Raw genomic sequence first — 12,619 nt, forward strand, 5'->3', positions numbered from 1 at the left:
GGTGATAGGAGAGGTCAGGATTAACAAACCCGGGTGCTGGGAACCTTTGGCTACAGGGTGGATGTGAGGGAAGGGCTGGCAGTCAGAGTGTCACCAGGGGACCCATTTTCACGGCCTCCTCCTTTGAATGTCTACAGAGCCTGACTTGTGCCTTTCTGAATGGACAAACCAGGGATGTCTTGAAAATAATAATAGCTCCATCACTTCCCCCTATGCAGAAATGTGCTGTGCCCTTCCTCTCAAAGGCCAGGAACTGATGCTTCTCACTAACAACAATCCACAGATTGTTGGAATATGTATGTGCTCTTTGTATTGGCAAGAGCAGCTCAGAGATGCCAAGTTTTAGAATCCAAATGTACTTTAGAAAAGCAATTTGATCTTTGGGAACAAGAGATTCTAAATAAGTTTTGACCATGTCAGGGAAGGTTAAAAGATGAATTCATTAAAAGGAAAGTAGAAAGCATACAGTCTAAATTAAATATCAGAAGACCCAAATGATTCCCCTTAGAACATAAGCCCATTAGTTTGCCTGAAACCAAATGACTTGATTTTACTCTCTTTGGGTTCCCCTCAATATCCAAGCTTTAATGTCATAATATTTGTACAGCTTTGTTTGTATCAGAACTAAAGATGAATGATGGAATCAAGGTGAGCTATAAGAATATTAAAGTAATCGCCTCAAAATCTGTGATGTGAGAGGAGACAAATGACGAAAGATGTGAATGTTCTTAGAACCCTAGATATGGGGTGGAATACCCTTTAGTACATTACAGGGTTCTTCCCACTTAAGTAGTACTAAAAGACCTTAGAAGTTCTTCTATCAAAAAGACTTAAGCACTTCTTACTTGCTTTGTTTCCCATGACCATCTAAATGCTAAGAACTCTCAAATCGGAATCAGACTTCTAGATCCATATATCCAGTTACCTACAAGATCTTCTGTTTGAATGTCCATCAGACACACTTAACGGGAACAGAGCTGAACTTTTTGTCTTCACCCCTTCATCTGCTGCGCCTCTCCATCTCAGTGTGCTCTTAATAAATAGCCCAGCTAGAAATCTGGGATTTACCCTTGCCACCTCTTTCTCCCTCACCTTGAACAATGCAAAGTCTTATCTATATTCTTCTCAAATCCATTCATGTCTTTCTGCCGCCATCTCCACTTTCCTTATTTGGGCTCCAACACTTTTCCTAATGATTATCCCATTCTCCTGCATTGGGTTTTCTGCCTCTGACTTGCCCATATCCACCAATCCAATCTCCACTCTCTGGTCAGAGTAATCTTTTTAAGCTTCAGATATGATTATGATCATTCATCTACATAAAAGCTGTCAATGGTCTTCTAATGCCTTCAGGATAAACCTCATATTCTGTTCTAAGCCTTACATGACTTGGTAGGATCTGGCCCCTACCTACTCTCCAGCTTCATCTGTAGATACCCCACCCTCCCACCTTCTCCTTACCCCCACCCTTCTGTCTGCACACACCATGCATATATAAATTCCAGCTGAATAATCTATCTGGTTTCCTGAATGCCATTATTTCTTTTGACTCTGGGTCTTTGTTCATACTTGCAAAACTTTCCCTGCCTCCTAGACACTTGTTTTCCTGGGCTAGGTCCTGCTTATGATTTAGATGTGAACTTAGTTGTAATTTCTTCAAGGATGTGTACTCTTGCCCTCAAAATTTACCCTGTATGGTCTCTGCACTTCCTCCTTAAAAGCATTTTATGCTCTAAATATGTCATGTCAGATTATTATTAATAGAATTACTTATCTTTTGTATCTTTATTTTAGATGTAAGTTCCATGAGGCCAAGGACTGTGTCTGTTTTCACCAGCAAATCCACAGTATACCACACAGTATTATTCAAAAACGTTTGTATAATTTTGCAAAGAATATGCTTATAAATAAACACTTGAAGGAATATAAAAATCTAAATAATATAAAATCCAAAGTTCATGTGATTTTTTTTTTTTTGACTAGCTGTGAAGTCTGAGATACTTCATAATACATTTTTAGTATTCAGCATGGTTAATGTTCTTCTTTTCTTACATTCTATAACTATAACTTGCATTCACCTACCACAGATTCCCATCAGAATTATATTGGAAGAACACTCTGGTAGTATCTCTTTTCTAAGAAAATTCCTGTGGATTAAAATTTGGCTCACATAGGAACTAAGAAATCAGCCCTTCCAATAAAACGTGGGTGGAGTACATTTTCCCAAACATTTTTGACATTTTTTTTCAAGACAGGGAATAACTTGAATGGAGAGAAAATTAAAGATTATCTCCTTTGGAAACAACATATATAGACAGAGGAGTTTGCCAATTTTCTAAATATTTTTACCATGATGTCTTGGTAATCTCTGTAATTTCTAACAAATGTAAAATGTTTTCATGCAATTAATGTTTAAGAGGATCATAAGCAGTTATCTGATCCTTTCTGTCAATTCCAGTCATGACATCCATCTGAATCCAGGCACCTTTCTAAAACTCAGTGTTGATCACAACACCTTTCCTTCCAAACACCTTTGCTGGTTATTCCAATGACTACAGAAATAAAGCTCAACCTCACTACATAACTTGCAAGACCTTTCATTATAGATCTTACCTCTTTTTGAGATTTTATTATTCCCAAGTCCATCCATGTATCTTACATTTCACTCACAGTGTATAACATACCACTGTCCAAACACACCTTGCCCTTCTAAGCTTCCATGTTTTTGCCGCCTTCTGCCTTGCACCTGGATTCCCTTCTTTCTTAACCATCTTGGCCTCATGCAGTTTTATTCATTCTTCATTTGTAATGCTGGCCTGGCTAACTGGGACTCGACTGTGCAGGGCTCTAAATTACAGACCAACACTGTTGAACATTATCCCAAGGCCATGAGACTGTGGGATTCTGAGTGGAAGGATGGTACACACAAAGGTGTTGTTAGGGAACAAATTAAAAATCCCAAAGGCCAGGAAATGTTGATAGTAACACAAATGTATATCCAGTTATAAGGAAAAGTCATTACTTCCAAGTTTCCTAGAGATGGATCCCAGATATTCTTGTTATTTTCTCCTAGTCAGATATTTACTGCTGTTAGCGTGGTGTTCTGCTTGCCACACATCTGGCCAGCTGTAAATTTCTATTGGACACACCAATATAGACAAACAAATTCAGCTGTCCCTTATATCATCAGACTTCCTTGATGGCTCAGATGGTAAAGGATCTGCCTGCAGTGCAGGTTTGATCCCTGGGTTGGGAAGATTCCTTGGAGAAGGGAATGGTTACCCACTCCAGACTTCTTGGCTGGAGAATCCCAAGAACAGAGGAGCCTGTGGGTTATAGTCCACAGGGTCGCAAAGAGTTGGGCACAATTGAGCAACTGACACTACACTACTACCCACTCCAGTGTTCTTGCCTGAAGAATTCCATGGACAGAGGACCCTGGTGGACTGCAGATCATGTGGTCGAAAAGAGTCAGACATGACTGAGTGACTGACACTTTCACTTACATCATCAGGCCCTTCTTGTGTCAGCTTTGATTTCTCAGGTTGCTACAATTAGCACATCCACCAAGATTTCCCATCAAACATCTGCAACCTACCTTCCTTCTTAAAACAAAAATCAGAGGGTGGTAGGTTGACTCAATGCCATGGCAATGTTTAAAAACGAAGCAATCTTTCTAGTTTGTATATGTCATCTTGACTTAGAGTTTCTATAATTGGCAAAATAGGAGAGTTGAAAGTTAAAAATAAAATCAGCTTATACTAAATGGAAGCCAGTAATTTCCAACTGACAACATAATCAAAAACTGCTTGCTGAGAAGGATATGAAATGACTACACGTATTTTAAATTAAAACTTTTCAGTTAAGAGAAGTGCTTTCAAGAGATTCAAGTTGCTTTAGAGTTCAAGTAAATGTCTCCCAAAATACATCCTAAATGGAAGTATTTTGCTCATGCCATGTGGTTTGTAATTACTTCAGAATTTCCCATTGCTCTTCCTGGTTTGTCTTCTCTTCTCACAGATCAGAGCAATCTGTCATCAGAGGAAAGATGTTTATCTTCTCACACAAGTGCCAAGAACTTTCTTCTTGTCATTTTGCTTCAATTACCTCCACCTGGGGACAAAATTATTTACTTCTTTGTTAGTTTCCTGGGGCTGTTCAATGCAACTTGTAAAAAAAAGTTAAGAAAAAAATTAAAACAATGTTGAAATTTAGTCTAACAGGGGTACAGTTATTGGCTTCCCCTGCCCACCTAATGCCCCAAAGAATGAGTGTTTCCATTGAATCTAATTGGGATATTTATGACCTGGCGTGTGTATATGTGGACCCTGCATGAGACTTTCTAAGACTGTGATTTTTCAGTGGCTTACAAATTAAACAGTACTTCATCATCACTCCTCCCTAGCCACCCCAAAGATTAGCAGGTGTTCCTGTATACTTAGTGTTTGATTTTTGAAGAACCTCATTTACATTTTGTTCTTAAATGTTGTAATTTCATGTTATTCTGTGATGGAAAGACACCCTGACGTTTTCAGTAAGTCACATGTGCACCTGGGAATAGTATCCCATGCAATAGCCTCCTAGAAGATTCCCAGTGGAGACCGTGGCTCTGCAGGGAGGTGTAGGTGACAGCCCAGTGCAGATCAATGCCACAAGACTTCCTGCTTCTGACCCTGCGAGGGTTTGCTTGAGACTTGCCCTGGTTAAAAACCAACTTCCTGCAGACATTCCAAGGAGATTTCAATGGGTTAACATTCACTGTTTGAAAGGAGCGGGCAAGAAATGAGGAGGTCAAAGCAGAAGGCAGGCTTATCTTTGAGAACATGGTTTGACAGTTGGCAGGCAGCCTCCTGCTGCAGAGGGAGTTACAATCCAGTCTTTGCTTTGTATGAGGGAGGCAGGGCCAAGGTTTGTCAGAACAAAGCTACACAATATCCTAATGCCAAATGGGCAGAATCTCTGGCCTATTGCAAATGAAATCATTGGAAATTCATTGGAGAAAGCATTGCAGCTCTTGAGCTCTCTGTGGCTAAGCCAGCGCAGATGTCTGATTGCCACTTATCTCCGTAAGGTCTGGCCAGGAGCCAGCTGCTGCACTTTTCAAAATCCTTTCAGACTGCTCTCATTGAACAAAGTCTAAAATCTTCAATTTTGTTTTTTAAGCTTTCTTCAGTTTTGTTCTAGGTACTTTTCCGCTCTCAAGTCACAATATTCCAAATGTGCCAGACACCCTGGCAGCTAATGGGCCTTTTTCAAGCAGCAACCTCTTCCTGGAATGCACTTCCCTCCCTGCAGAGAGCCTCCAGGGGAAGAGCTACATCTCCTTCAAAGGCCTGTTCAATGCCAGCTTTTCCTTGCTTGTAATTAGTGTCTTCCTCTCCCTCTGAACTGTTTTAGCATTTCTAATATTGTTGATTTCCAGGGACAATTAAATTTCAGATTTTACATTAAATAAACCTGGGTGAGCAAGATACTAATCTTTCCCAAACCTTAATTTTCACCTTTGATAAATGGGAATTATTCTAAAATAGAGTCATGAGGATTAAATTTGAAAATATCAGGAAGAAAATTGTTAGTACCTGGCACCATGTACAAGCTTGCTATCATATTTTGTTTCTCTCAATAAGGACATACGCTACTTGTTGTAAATTCTCAAAAGTAATGTGATTTCCACCTGGTAGGTGCTAAATAGCTTTCTATTGATTTAATACATTTATTGAGCATATTCATAGTATGAAGCCAGGAAAATCACACCAAACAAGGCAAATATGTTAGGCCTCTGTGCAGAGTCCCTTCCTAAATTTGGTTTGGTTCAAGGCCACCATTGTAGGCCTCCAGGCAGAATTTCTAAGTGAGTGAATCAACTCTGCCTCTCCCCTTGCCTGGAAAGTAGGCAAACACTATCTTGCTTTCGCTCACAACCAAGAAAAAATGAGATTAACAAATCCCAAATAGGCCCCCTAAAGATAACTATACTATTTTCCTCAAAATTTAATAGGAAATAATGGTAAAGAGATGATCTATAGCAATGGTTCTCAAACTTTTGGCATTGGGATTTCTTTACATACTTAAAATTATTGATGCTCCCCAAAGAATTTTGTTCATGTAGTTTATATGTAAGTATATCTTTTTTTAAGGTATTTTAATGTTTTATTCCCATAACATTTTTATATAAATTTATTTAATTGGAGGTTAATTACTTTACAATATTGTATTGGTTTTGCCATACATCAACATGAATCTGGCACAGGTATACACGTGTTCCCCATCCTGAACCCCCGTATATCTTATTATATTAGAAATTAAAACAGAATTTTAAATTATTTTTTAACATTTAAAAAATAACAACATGCTACATGTTAACACAAATAACATATATTATGAGAATAACTACATTTTCTGAAATAGACCAACAAATTAGTGGGAAAAGTAGTTTTTTTTTCTTTCACTTTTGCACATCTTTTTAATGTCTGGTTTCATAGAAAAGAACTGGATTTCTATATCTGGTTGTGCATTCAATTGGTTATGATGTTTTAATATGAATAAAATTGACCTCACACAGATATGTGGTGGGAAAAGGGAAGACTTCACAAAGGGCAAATCTTACAATTTGCAGTGTGGAATGTGAATCATGTCAGTGAAACTCCCATACCTTGTTATGTTAATATCCACTGGTCGGTCTTGCATTTTAAGTGGACTTTTACCACCCATGTTTTTTTTTAACATCACATGTTGATCATTCATAAAATATTGCTTCACTGAGTTACATAGACCTCCAAAACATAAGACATTTCACAGTACAATATTTATTTATTGATAAATATATTTATTGACATCATAGGTAACCTCATCAGAAAAGTCTTTAAATATTGGGAAGATATTGACCTTGTGGTAAATGAAATCAGCTTCTAATTTTTGCTTGAAGGTTAAAAATTTTATCATTGGTAATGTATGCCATCCATTGTTTTCCTTGAAATGACAGATTCACTTGGCTTATTTTGAGAGAATACCCAAGTTTGAATAATGATAGTTTGTCCATCAGTCATGCTTCTAGGTGGTAATGGTATTTCATGAAAAAGAGGCCAATTTTGCTCACCATGCAAAAAATTACACGAGTACTTTGTCTTGAAATAATTAATGTACTCTGGTGTGTGTCAGAATTCCTTTATATATACTTCTCATTTCACAGCAAAAAGTGTTAGTCACTCAGTCATGTCCTACTCTTTGTGACCCCAAGGACTGTAGCCTGCCAGGCTCCTCTGTTCATGGAATTCTCCAGGCAAGTATACTGAAATGGGTTGCCATTCTCTTCTCCAGGGGATCTTCCTAATGCAGGGATTGAACTTGGGTCTCCTACATTGCAGGCAGACTCTTTACCTTCTGAGCCACCAGGGAAGCCCATTTCACAACACAGAATAATAAAAAGATGAGTAATCAAGAGTTAAATTATTTTTATTAATTTATTAAAATTATTTTAAGTGAATTATTATTTTATAAATCACAGTTTTATTCTAAAATAATTGGTTGATTTATTAATGATATATTGGTGGTGGTGGTTTAGTCATTGTGTCTGGCTCTTGCAACCTCATGGGCTCTGGTCCACCAGAATCCTAGAATACTAGAGCAGGTAGCCATTTCCTTTTCCAGGGAATCTTCCTGACCCAGAGATAGAACCCTTATCCCCTGCACTGGCAGGTGGATTCTTTACCTCTGAGCCAGCAAGGAAATGTGCCATCTTATACTTTTGTCCAAATTTGGTCACTCTGAAAGGCACAAGAGCTGAGAAGCAGAATCATTAAAACTTTTAAATACATTCCAGAAGGTTGAGTCTATCAGCTCTAATGCTCCTTTTCAATCAAAACATCAAAAACAATTACATTACACTGTTTAGCTTACTAACTCAATGAATGAAATCTCTTTTTACCTTCTTACCAGTTTGTTATTTGCAATATATACTTTATCAAGAAACACTGGGCTTGTTTGAGCCAGTGATAATCTTGTGAAAGTGCTGAGAACAACAAGAAACCAAACCCCACTCTCTGTTCAAAAAGGCAAAGACACTCAGAAGGTGGCTTTCCTGGGCAATATTTTAACCCTTGAGAACGGACCATCAGTGCCTTTGGGACTCAGGTTCATATGACTTAGTACCTTGGAGAAGTAGGTTGAGTAATGCAGAAAGCAACTTGCTCCCAGTAAGCTAGGATTAAATAGATTCCAAATTCATATTTACTTGAAACATTGGGAGGGATCTTGAAGAAATCATACAAGATGAAATTGTGAATGAATGAATAAATAAATTCATCTTGACCAACATTTCATCCTGAACATACTGAATTTATCTATTCAAGAGAAGCATAGGTCATCAGACCTAATCATTTTATTTTAAATTAAAAAGAGATATACTGCTGACTAATAGGAAGTGGTACAGTTTCTTCTATTTATGCAGGCCACATATTTGCTCTTTCTTTTAGCCTTGAGCAGCTGAAATCTCTCCTTTACAGTGGAAGCATCTGTGAGTCAGGAGACATGGGTTCTTTTCTTGACTTTAAACATTGTTGGGTGTGACCTGGGGCAAGTTGCTCTGTTCTTTAGAGTGTGAAACGATCACCAGATTTATTTAGCAACCCTAATTCACAGATATCGCTTTACAGTCTCATTGTCATGGAGTTTAAAGAATCAGAGTACATCTGAGTAAAATAGAGCGTTCTTAAGTCTAAGTAAATAAAAATGCCTTGAACATACCCCACTCACTTCTGATTCCAAGGTCAATGTGAATTCTTTGGAGACGAGGTTCACCTGGAACTTCTATCTCTTAGGCTCTTTGTCTACATACATACTAATACTGTCCCTCACATTACCAACTGATGGGGATCTTTGCTTTACATACTACATACACATACACAGGCACACATGCACACAAACACATACACACACACACCATGCCTAACATCCTATTATATATTTGAGTACTTATTAAAAGTTAGTGAAGATAAAGAAAGTGCCAGGGACAGACATTACACACATTTTGTTGGTTCCTCTCTTAAAGAGACCTTAGGTTATTATTCTGGTCTATCTCGTATTAGTTGTATAATCTTGGACAATTTGCTTTATCTCTCTGAGCCTTCATCTCTCACTTAAAAGACATACCTCCTTGATAGAACTGTTGTAAGAATAAACAAGATAATGCATGTGTAGTTAAGTTTCTGAAAGACTTCTAACCTTCCAAAGTTACCCTCTAAAAATAGGTATGAATAAAAAAGAATATTGGGACTTCCACATTGGGAATATGGTGTCAATTTAATATTCCTCTCAGTAAATACAACTATAAACCTTGGGCATTATAAAATAAGCATAATAAGTTTCTGAAGGGTAAGAAGAAGAAGGTTGATCACCTAGAAATCTTGTGATATGGAGGAAAACACAGTGGTGAGCTCCCTAGGCTTTATTTTGCCTCATTATGTTCCAGAATTGGAGTTGCGGAAACTGGAAAATGGGAAATAGCAATGGACAAAGACAATAAACCTCAACAAAAGCTTGCTTCCCGTTCTCAAAGAACCAGGAAAAAGATGGCTGAGTCTCTTACTAGTCTTATTACATAGCATAGAAATGTCCAGGTTTTAATCACTTACACCAAGAATATCTCATACTAATGAGAAAAGACTATAAATGTCAACACTGAGATTCCAGAGAGTTCAGATCGATGTGGAAAAGAGCTTAATCACTATTATAAAAATGATTCTATGAGTAATTATGAACATTGTTGAAAAAAATGAGAAAAGTAGGAAGCTTCAGCAAATAAGTTGAAAGTCTCATCAAGGTAATAAAAATATAAAGATATAAATAAGAATAAAAATATAAAGAATGGAAATAAAATAACTGTGGTAAATTGTTGAGTGGATTCATTCAATATTAGAATGGAGGAGACAGAAAAGAAATCAGTGACCTAGAAGATAGAATAGTAAAAATTTTCCAATCAGAACAGCAGAAAGAAAGTAGATTGGAAAAAAGTAAACAGAGCTTTAGGGACTTGTGGGGCTATAACAAAAGATATAACACTGAAGCCCCTGAAAGGGGTGGAGAAAGGAGGTATGGCTGAGAAAATACACAAAGAAATAGTGACTGAAATATCCACAAATTTGGCAAGAGACATAAATGTACAAATTCAAGAAGCTGAGCAAACCTCAAATATGATAAACCTTAAAAAAAATACCAAGATGCATAATTAAACTTTCAAAAATTAAGAAAAAAAGGGGAAAAAGCATTCAGAAAAAAAAAAAAATCTATATCAGAAAGACAATTTGAATGCCAGTGGATTTTTCATCAGCCACCATGGAGGCCAGAAGGAAATGACAGAATATTTTTTTCAAGCTCTGAATATAAAGTTTGTCAATTCAGAATTTAGTGTCCACCAAAAATATTCTTCAAGAATGAAGGGGAAATCTAGATATTCTCAGAGGAAAGAAATCAAAGAGAGCCTTTTCCCAGCAAATATATCCTAAAATATATATATTTGTCTATAGGAAATTCTCTAAATAGAAAGGAAACAAAAAAAGAAAGAACTCTGGAATACCATGAAGGAAAAAAACCCACAGTGAAATGAAATATAAGTAAATTCAATAGGCTTTCCCTCACTTCTTGAGTTTTATATTATGTTTAGTGAAATATCCATAAATTTGGCAAGAGATATAAATGTACAAATTCAAGAAGCTGAGCAAACCTCAAATATGAGAAACCTAAAAAAAAATACCAAGATGCATAATTAAACTTTCAAAAATTAAGAAAAAAAGCAAAAAAGCATTCAGAAAAAAACAAATCTATACAGGAAAGACAATTTGAATGCCAGTGGATTTTTCATCAGACACCACATTTGTTTTTTTTTTTTTTTTTGGAAACAAAAATTGTAACAGTATCAGATGTGGTTATAAATGTGAAAGACAATTATAAGTTAGAAAGGATAAAGTGTCCTTAAGAAAGGAAAGTTTCCTGCTTTATATGCAAAATGGTAAAATGACAACACAGTATACTCTCATAAGCTATGTATATTAATGTAATAAATGTAGCCACCTCTAAAAAGGTATACACACATGTATAATAAAATATTATATATTTAAATGAAATTAATAACAATATTCAAGAAATTCACAGGAAGGCAGAAAAAATAAAACAATTTTTAAAAGAACATAAAACGTAAAATAACAATGGCTGATTTAAGCCCAATATACTGATAATTACATTAAATGCGAATGGTCCACCAATCTACCAAGAAGGCACAGCAATCTGAAATGCATGTGCACTAGCCAACAGAGCTGTGAAATATTTGAACTAAAACTGATAGAACTGGAAAAATTGACACATCTATGGTTGTAGTTAAAAATTTCATCTCTCTTCTCTCAAAGATTGATAGAACAAATGGGATGGAAAATCAAAAAAGATTTGGAAGAACTTAACATCATTAATCAATAGAATCTAATTGATGACATAACCAGAATGCTCCATCCAACAATAGCAGAGCATATTTTTTTCAAGATTTTGAAACCTGCAGTACATAAACCATATCCTGAGGCATAAAGCAAATATCAACAAATAGAAGAGAATTAAAATCAGAGTATTCTTTCTCCACAAAAGGAACAAACTGGAAATCAATAATAGAAAGGACACAAGAAAATATCTAAACATTTGGAAACTAAACAACACATTTCTAAATGATACATAAATCAAAAAGTGTCAAGAGAAATAAGAAAATAAATAAAAATTAAATTATATTGAAATTTGTGGGAAACAGATAAATCTATACTAAGGAGAAAATATATAGCACTGAAAATGCATATAAAGAGAAAAAAGCTCAAATTAATGATTTAAACTCCCACCCCAAGAACCTAGAAAGAAAAGAAGAGCAAAGTAAATTCAATGTTTATAAACAGAGGAAATAATAAAGAGCAGAAATCAATGGAATTGAAAACAGAAACAGTAAAGAAAATCAGTGAAAAAAAATAGTGCTAGTCCTTTGAAAGTATCAATTAAGTTGACAAACTTTTAGCAAGACTATCAGACAAAGAATGAAAGTAAAAAGTACACACATTACTGCTAGGAGGAATGAAACAAAGAGTATCACTACAGACTCTATAGTCGTCAAAGAAATAATAAAGGAATATCATGAACAACTTTACACACATAAATTTGACAACTTAGGTGAAATAGACTAATACCTTAAAAGGTCCAAACTAACATTATTCACCCAATATGAAACAGATCATTTGAATAGCATTGTTACTCTTAAGGAAATGAAAATTATAATTTTAAAATTTTCAAGGAAGAATTAGCATCAATTTACAAAATCTCTAACAGAAAATAGAAGAGGAAATGTCTTCCAATACATTTTATGAAATTAGCTTTATCCTACTACCAAAACCAAGCATAAATAGTATGTATATGATCTTCACTGGTGGGTCAAATGGGAAGGAATCCTCTAGCAATGCAGGAGACATGGGTTCCATCCCGGGGTCAGGAAGATCCCTGGAGGAGGAAATGGCAGCCCACTCCAGTATTTTTTCCTGGAGAATTCCATGGACAGAAGAGCCTGGTGGGCTATATAGTCCACAGGGTCACAAGGAGTCAGACA

The sequence above is a fragment of the Oryx dammah genome, unplaced genomic scaffold (assembly GCF_014754425.2).
Source record: "Oryx dammah isolate SB20612 unplaced genomic scaffold, SCBI_Odam_1.1 HiC_scaffold_17, whole genome shotgun sequence".
NCBI classification, from domain to species: Eukaryota; Metazoa; Chordata; class Mammalia; order Artiodactyla; family Bovidae; genus Oryx; species Oryx dammah.